Source organism: Alligator mississippiensis, chromosome 4 (assembly GCF_030867095.1).
Source record: "Alligator mississippiensis isolate rAllMis1 chromosome 4, rAllMis1, whole genome shotgun sequence".
Lineage (NCBI taxonomy): Eukaryota > Metazoa > Chordata > Crocodylia > Alligatoridae > Alligator > Alligator mississippiensis.
The window spans coordinates 18,423,164-18,432,970 of record NC_081827.1 but is presented as its reverse complement, the minus strand read 5'-3'; positions in this window follow the sequence as shown (position 1 = coordinate 18,432,970).

Here is a 9,807-nt window from a genome sequence, read left to right as displayed (position 1 = left end):
ATTGAAAGTATGATTACCAGGACTACTAATATTACCACATTTCCTAATAGCATGGCTCAGGCCTGACACGGGGTTAGTTTTATTAATTTTTGGATATCATCTGACCTTACTGGAATCTGTGGTAGAGCTAACAACTTGACAGCAGCTCTCCATTTACTCTCCATGAAAGGGTGTACGTGGCTGTGTGGTTCCTGACTCAGCCTCAGATGACTAATTGTGGTAGAGCTCCTCAGGAGTGTGACTGCTTTTATTAACCTTTGTGAAATAATTTGTTTTCAGCTTAATTTGTAAAAGCTTGAAACCATAATTCACAATCACTGAGGGAAATTTTGTTCCCTCCCTCATACCTCTTCAACAACAAAATGCTAAATTGTACTCTGTCCCTGGAGAAATAAGTCATTAAATGAAAATTTCATGGTGTTGCAAATCCCAGCTGAGTGCTTAACCTGCATGTCAAAAATTATAGTAAAAACTTGTCTTTACATATGCACAGAACCTGCAGTGAAATATGGTTAATATAGTAAATCTGGTAACAATATGGTTAAACTGATCTTCACCATAAGGGAGGCGGTATTGAGGAATGACATAATCAGTAGGAAGCCATATTTTTAACTTTTCCTGAGAAAATTGATCAGTTGTGTACAATTAGCCATCGTTATCTTACTACAGTTTGCATCAATACACAAAACTGATTCTTGACACTTGCAGTTATGAGAAGAATTTATAATAAAGAAAAAAATACATTTCAGTACAGTAAAACCTGGATACTTTGTAGAGTTGCCCTCTTTATTCTCCCATTCTCCCCCCACCCTCTCAACTCCCCATGAATATGAGGGCTCGAAACCCAGCTGAGGTTACATAGAGTGGTCTCAAACAGTTGATGAGGTCCTGTGGGAAAGAGGTACCCTTTGAAGTAAAAGCCATAGCATTTAGTGGCCCATTCTTAAACCTGCTGCAAATCAAGCAGGCTGGGGACCACCTGGATACGAATGATCTGGGTTTCACTGAAACTTTGTAAACCAACAAAATGTCAATCACAAACTCCGCAGTTATTCAGAGGTGTAACCGGCTAGTTCTGCATCCTGGGTGGTGGTGGCACTTGATGCAGAAGCAGTGGCTAGAAGCTCACTGCTGCAGAAGGAGATGCCATCTCCTTATTTTGCCAGTGACATGCATCATCAGCAAAACAATGATCTTCAGCAAAAAAGGCCCCACAGATTTTCAGCAGTCAAAGGCAGACCTGGAGCCACTACAGGAAAGCTACAAGGTACAGGGGAGATGGGCAGAATGGGAGATAGAAGGAGAAAACCTCCCCCTAGCTCTATTCTGGCACCTTCGCCCTTCCCTTTGCCTGAGGCAGTGTCGGAGGATTTTATCATGCTCACCCACCCATTGTTACACTACTTTGGTTATTCATGATGTGTGTAGTTTACAGAAACAATGAATTATGCTTTATACCGGTGACTAATTAGCTGAAGTGTTTCCTACACAAATCAATTTGACTCCTACTGAGACTTAAGTGCGCTGATGAATAAGGTGATAGCGATGAGCTATCCCAGTGACAAATTAACCTTATTGTACTGTAAGTACCTAAGTCTATGGGATAAAATATGCCTTCCCTAAACCAAAATGGCTGGAGAACTGAACAATAGGTGGGATAAACATCTCTTCTCTTTACACTGCTTGTTCAAAGCCAGCTGAGGTCAGAGAAGACCATAAGTAGGTTCACTTGTTATCATCTATTCACTAATCTATAAGTAATCTATTTGATAGTGTCAGCTAAATTATCAGTAGAAAGATGTAGAGGTCATTGACATGCACTACATCCTAATTTTCAACCTTGCATAGAGATGTTGCATTTGGCCTGGGCAAATATAAGGAGATGAGACTGCTTGAAGGAGCGCTTCTTGGTGGAAGGCATAGGAAAAAAATATTTTCTTAAACAGGTCAGATCCTGTCTCTGCTTTGATTTCCATATATGGCCCTTGTACCATTTATGGTTTTCTTGGAATAGGTACAGTTTTGCTGACCAAAAGAGTGCAATATAAAAAGTGGAGGTGCTATAGAGCTCATCTCTGCGACAGCTCTCAGTACATATACTCATAGGAAGGGTATATCCTTTGCTTCACAGATACTTTCCATCTCAAAAAGTTGTATCACAGCTTTAAGACTGTCCCTTTAACATTGTCCTCCAGGCACCTAACCTGAGCACTGAGCCCAATCACCGGAGCTGCATTTTCCAGTGCTCCATCATGTCTAACTGCTGAACATCATATTGCTATGATAACCTGAAGAGGAAGAGTATTAACGTAAAAATAAATAATATGCTTTTCATTTTTTTATGACAGTGAATATATCACAGACCAATTTGGATTGCAAGGTGATGCCCATCATGGTGTATCCTTAGGACATTCATAAGTCAGATAATTCTTGGCTTAAATGTACCCAAATTAGCATTTGATGGAGTCTGTCCCTCCGGAGACAACTGATCCCTATTGTCCAACCCAGTTTCTGATTTGAAATTGAGAAGGTTTGAATTTAGCTCCCACACTATTTCAGAAGAAAGTGGAAGTCCAACATACTCCCAAAGCAATTTCCCTGTGGCACATACTTCACCACATGCAAAAAGTCTATCATTAACCTGACAGGATTGAACTGCCTCTTTGTATAGATTATCTTCTGCCTATTAGGCATCTAAGTGGACTTAAGTACCTAAATGTGCTTCAATTCCATCCTGTCCAAACCCTGAAAGTCCTTTAATACATCTTTTTTTCTTGTAACACACCATCATCTTATTCATCTAAGACTGAGTCACAATAAGTGAGGAGGAGACCCCCCTCACACACACACACACACACACCTTTTGCAGTTACTGTTATTTGTAAACCTGAGCAGGGTGGAAAAGAATCACACTTAAGGCTCTACGTCTACTTACAGAACTAATAGGTAGAACAGAATTTTTCCCTTTGTATCTTTTGCCCTGAATAGAGGAGGAGTCCACGGTAGTTACTCTTTAGTTCCCAATAAGGCATTTTCTGTTTATGGCTGAAGTGCAGAGAGAGTTGTATATGGATGGGTGCTTGGTCTGATATGCCACTTTAACTAAGTAAAGGAGGAAACTTTATGGGGGAGGATCTGGAGATGGAAATGGGTTGGGGGGGACCTGGGACAGAGGGTGAACATCTTCTGGAATACCAACATATTTCCTCTAACGCCACACACCTACATAGGCCTTTATACCCTGGCTTCTCAAGGGGTGACTTGGGTTGGTTTTCCTTGTATCTTGACTCCCATCATCCAAAAGCAGTCATACAAGGGTCACATCAGGATTGTGTGCTGAATATAGTACTGCTGTAGCATTTGAACCTATGCCTTGCAAACAAACTCAGCTCCCACTAGGCCAGTGATTTTCAGCCAGGGTTCTGAAGGATCCTGGTGTTGACTACAAAGGGCCAACTCTCAGGATCATCGTACATTCTAATTTATTAGGTGGGATGTGAAGTTACAGTAACATTATAAATGTGAACCTTTGGGGGTTATGATGGGTACTGGTCACCTTAACATATATACACACACGTACTCACTCATTCAGCCCCATGTCATTTAAACCCATGTGGCATATAGTAGCTGCTGTAGTGACTGTGAGAGCACTGGTGTTAGTATATCTACCTATCCGAGGCCCTGCAGATCTGCTGTCAATGGTCAGATTCTTCCAAGGTGGTGTCTTCTCCAGAAGAGGGTCACCTACTTATCCTTCTGTCTCAGTAGGTCAGGTGCTGGAAGAGTGGTTGTTGCTGAGGGTCACTCTTCAACTGCCTTTTATCCCTTTTCTGGCAAACATGTGTGGTTCCCCAGCATCATCTTGGTTGCCCAATCTGGAGGTCACTGTTCCACATGGGTCTTGAGTAGTGCATGGCAGCTGTGAGTCCAGTCGCTGGGGGTTCCACCCAATGGTGCAGTTTTGGGAGTCCACCCTTGACCTGATTGACTCAATGGCTGTGTCCTTGCAGGTTTCAGGTGACTTGATTAGCTTAAAATGGATTGTAGAGTCCAGTTTTGTAATGGTAAGTTTCTCTGGCTATTCTCTATTGTCGATAAACAGCCATAGGCTCTTGCTTTGTCATTCAATAATCTACTGATTCATACATACTCACATTCACTTAGAAGGGGCGAACCCAATACAGCAATACAATTCCAGTGATTACAATTCCAATGCATTATAATAATAATAATTTTAGTAATACAAGGTATGACTTACTCTAAAGGATATATTTGTTAAAAGTTAAAAGGTGTAAAACATAAAATATAGAATGCCAGGGCAAAGATGAGGCAGATGAAATATAAAAATGAATTGTGAGAAATATATAAAAATGCAGTGTGAGGTAGTGAGGATCAAAGGCCACTGGGCACAGTAAGTGTGTTTAGTTAGATGCAGCCACATAGATTGATTTAGCATAAAACTTTAGACAGATATGGGAAGTTTGCTTTGGGAAATAGGTCTTAATCAAAGTGGGGATGTGTTCACCACGATATATTTACAGTCATTCTTTCACTGCACCTTGGCTTTTCTTGTTTCTTATGGCTTTGCTTTGAAGTGGATAATTTGGTTATTTTGTTTTCTTTAGTGAAGCTTAGCTTAATTGATATATAGATGTAGTTTGTAGGTTTCTCCTACAGAAAGCCGCTTCAACTTTCTGGCTTGCTCTGCGCCTTGCCCCACCCATGCAATGTGTGTGCTAGGTCTCTGCCAATACTTGGAAGGAAAAAGAAATGCACAAAAAGTGGGGGGCAGGGTGCAGGCAAAAAGGGGCTTCTGTTATATCAATGCCCAGAAGAGGAGTATACAAAGGGGGCTCCCTGTTACACTGGGTGCTCTGAGATCTTTTCAAGGTTGCCCTTGGATGCTAGGTGTGCAAACATGATTTATAAGATAAACCCAGAGATTTCAAATAGGAATTAATGGTGGTAAGAACCGTCTGACCTGCTGTAGCTTTTCTGAGTTCTTTGCAATGGAATAATTGCTCTATTCGTTTGCTGTAGTCAAACAAGAAGTGAAAACTAAGAACTAGCATTTTCCAAGAGGTGGACTGAGTCTGATGAGGAGTACCTTAGTTAAAAAAGGTTGAGAACCACTGCGTTAGGTCAACATTAGGCTACAGTGGGTGCACCTACATGAGACATTTACTGTGGAGCTTTGTAATTAGCTCCACTGTAAACATCTCCACATTTCCAGGTGTACCTCTATTAGGGTGCATGACATTAATACACTCTGGAACAGGCTAATGTAAGTATTAGCCTGCTCTGGAGTATTTTTGTGCACTGCAGCACATGTGTAGATGCTGCTTGGATAGCTGGGACATGAGGGTGCTTCAGTGCAGGGCATGCCTGCCAGCCAGCCTGCCTCACACTGAAGAGCCCTTATGCCCCAGAGCCAGCTGTAGCACACTGAGCCTGGTCGGAGCAGCTTGGGGTGCTGCCAGCTGGGGCTGCTCTGACCAGGCTCAATGCGCTTCTCACAAATAAACTCTGGAGCAACATACACCAGAGTTTTTTGCTCCTGGATGTATGTTCAAACAGCATGCCCAGGAGCAAAAAACTCCAGAGCCTTTTGTTTAATAAGTTCTAGTGTTTATTTGTGCACATTAATTACACATGTAGATGCACCAAATAGCAACACAGGGTGAGAGCTGTTCTCCAGTTCTTGTGTTTAAGCCATCTACAAGCCAAATGCTGAAGTCTGCTAAATGTTCATTTTCCTCTCTTAAGCAGCAAAGCCTCCAGGGGAACTATTCAAGATGAGGAAAGCCACTAATGAATCACCTTTTCTCTTGTACAATCTATCCATGCAGTGGTAAAAGCTGAAAATTTCAGAAAGTTATCCTAAATGGTTCTTTACTGATGATGCACTGTCATACCAAACTGAAATTCTGCTTTAAAAAGAAACAGGATTTTTCTTCTCCTGAAAACTGTTTCTGGAAAGACATGCATCAGTTTTGTAAAAATTCTTCTATACAATCATGGAATTTAAAACATTTACATTTTGATGATAACACAAAGAACCTCCCTTAACAATTCCAGTGCTGACAAATCACATGGCAAGATCAGGCTTTTTACCTAACGCCGTTGCAGCAAGAATGTGTGAGTGGACAGTTCCTAGATTACAGTGGATTTTGCCAAGAGACAAATATTGATTTCTCATATTCACTTACCTGCTAGCTTAGGATTCTGTGAACCTTGCATGACATGTAAGAAAATAACAGAAAAGAAAAAGAGCAAAAGGAGCAAAAGAACAAGGTCTAAAAGTAACTCAAAAAGCCAGAGCACAAAACCAAAACTGAAATATTCTAGACTGGGGCACTGGTAATTTCAAGGGGAAATTTAATAGTGTGTGAATTGCTTTTACCATGTCTTTACTTTTAAAAATTTAATGTTAATTAAAACAAAGTAAAATAAAAACTATATTTTTAAAGTCTAACAAGAAATTATAACTCTCTACTCTTTAAAAAATAAACAGAAAGAAAACATAATTCTTGCATAATTTTGAAGTTACAGTTAGTTTGCTGGAAATAATATAGGTTGGAATTTTTAAAGGAACCACAAGTTAAGCATACAAATAAGCATCTAATTCCCTTAGGTTCTACAAAAAACTATGTATAATAACTTTCCTATTAAAAAAAGTCACCTCTGGCAGAAGAAAGTGTACCGTTAGAATGTCAGGATGTGTCCAATGGAAATAACTTACTTTGTGGCTGCTAGTTCTTTTTAAGCAAAAAATGATCTTCCAGAGTCATGCATTTCATGTGGAATGTGATCACCTTCTCCCTCTAGCAAGCATAGTTCATTATCACAATGCATGGCTGAAAAATATTCCCATGCTCCTTTTTTGATTCTGCTAATATCTCTCCCTTCGTGTGGTAAATTCTGATTTCTAATTTTCCATCAAGACCTGGATTCAGAATGAGATCTATGGAGGATGAGCAGTCACTGCAGAAATCGTGTGCATGCACCCCCGAAAATGAATAGAAAGTCTATGTTATTTTACTAGTGTTGTTAAGCACTCATAATCATAATTTAAGTACTACATTATTAGGCCATTTTAAACACTTGCATAGGCTTAATTAGATTATTAAATAACAATGAAACATTCCAGGTGAGTGATAGCCTGAGCTTTGCAAAGCTTTGTAACCACACTTAAATTTATTCCCATCACTTTCTATACTTAAGGTGGCCTTTGAGTTCTTGTAATTGAAAAAGAAAACATTTAAACACTTTTGTGAAAAGAAAACCTGAAGATGCAGTTTTCCTTCTTATTGTATAAAGAAAATTGCATTCATTCTGACAGGCATGAACATTTACCATTCAGCTTAATGAGATATTAACTCAGAAGCCTAAAAACACCAATAATTGTTAATGTTAAACAATGGGAAATTTCCAGCTGCAATGTTAATTCAGTCACACTGCTAATGCTGCCTCTTTTGTGTTGCATGTTTGACAAGGCTATCAAGGAGTGTGATCTACAGCCAGAAATCCAGACGTTTTAATCCTGGTTCTGCCAGTGAGTCACTGAATGGTCATAGGCAAGACCCTTCACTTTTCTCTCTCAGTTGCTCTATCAATGAAATAAGCATAGTGCTACTTACCAACTTCCCACAGGTGTCATGAGAGTTAATTAGAGCGTGCTAAATCCTATTTCTCTTTATATGCTTAAATGGCTCAAAACATAACCGCACTTAAAGGCACAGTTTGCAAGTTAGGTCTGGACAAGCAAGCGGGAAGATGCCCTCTATACATGCTCAGTCAGGCTGTATTCTGCCTGGGAAGATAGGCTGCCACAAATACCTAAATTTGGGTAAGTCCCAAGTTTAGGCAAAACACAGAACTAGCTGGTGTTAGATGCTAAAGGAGAAGATGATGTTTTAGTTCAATAGCTTAGTGGCCAGGGCACTTGCTAAAGCCCTTTCTCACTCACAGGAGGTCTGAACTCCTGCTTCTCCTCGAATAAATGTCGCCACCAGACCACAGGTTAGACATTATGTGGACTGCTCCTCAGCCCACTTCTTCCAGCTGGTTTGCTGCATCTTGCATTTAATATTAATTTAATACAAAGTACTGGGAAAGTTTCTTTCCCATGAGGACCAAAGACCCAGGCTAGTGTCCAGGGCCGCCTCTAATCCAGAACAGCATCCATTTAATTGAACCACATACCCTAAGGCTTGTTCTCTCCTTCTGGGTCCTATGTCTCTCTCTCTCTCTTGACTGCCTAGCTGCATGCCAGTACCCCAAATTTCCAGCTTTGCACATGAAGTTAAATTGGATTTAGCTCACCGTGGCTTACAAGGCTTTGGGCTGTAGCCCAGACCCAAGCTACATTCAACTCAATGGGTAAATGCTAGCAAGGGTCAGTGGCTAATTGGAGGCCCCCATCCTGCAATTGCAGTGGCAAATGCAGGGGAGACTGGAGACCCTCATCCTACAACTGAATTCATATGAGCTGACCCCTTTGTCCCTGCAGAGCTCCACTATCTTCAGAAACTTATGGGCACAAAGGCTAAGTACAGACAGTCAAAAAGCCTGAAGCTGACTCGATTCAAGCTTCACAGGTTAGTTTAAACTGTGGAGATGGAGCCAATAAGCAAGTGAACAGACATTCATTTTTGATTCTGGAAATGCATCCATATGCCTTCAGTGGCACAGGCCAGAAGCTGGGAGGTGCTAGAACCTGCCTTCCAGCTCAGCTGGAGCAGACGGCTTGGGCCAAGGCTAGCCCACCCACTCTGCAAGTGGGGGTTGGCAGGGGAGGTGAAAAGCATTCTGGGATGCTGAGTGACTAAGTTAACTTGAATCTGGAGGGGATCTGGTACAGAAGTTCAAAAAACTGACTGAATCTAAATCAGTAATGTCTGATACTATATCCATCCAGGTTTATCTTAAACAGGTTTTGGCCATTTTGAAAGTGATTGGTGTGCCCTGAATGTCTGTTGTGTTACAGATTTGGTCCAGTTTCCAATAACTTATACTGGTTTACATGTAATTTCTGTCCCTAGCCAAATGGTTAACAAAGGTTAAGAGTCAAATTTGCTATACAATCTCATATAACAGACACAGTTTCAGTTTCAACCATAGCACTTTTTGTCCTGGGGTTTACAAGTGGCATTGTCTTAGAATGCCAAAACTGTCCTAAAGATTATAAACCGCAGCTGGGGGTCTCTGTGGATGCATGTGGTCTAGGGTGGCCATCATAGAGGACATTCTGGTTTTCTGCTACTCTGTCCTCTACTGATACGAAACCGGATGCCTTTATGTCCGCTATTTTTCTCTTGAAGACATAAAAGTGTCCAGTTTTGTATCAATAGAGGGCAGAGGACAACCGGACTGTTCTCTATGATGGCCACCATAACGTGGTCTGTCAGTGAATGTCTGGTTGCAGGTTTGGGGCCTGTGTCACTATGCAATATGGAGTAGCCTAAGGTTTAAATAATGACAGTAACAAGTAGTTTTACTTGATAATTCAGAATTCTGTCAGCAGTGTCATTTTTGCAAATTACAGGCAAATTATTTCCTTAACTAATAAGAAAAAAAAAATCACTAATTAATAGTAGATAAAATAAGAATCACCTAAAAACAAGGCTTGTCAATCACAGCTTCATTTGCAGCAATTATTTGTGTTAAATGAACACGAATCCACCCTCTGACAATTTAAAATCTTAAAGAAAACAGCATTTTGGTGCACTAAAATGGATTCACAGGGCTGATTGGAATTACAAACATCCTGCTAGGTTACAATGTAAAAAAGCTCACTTCCAATAC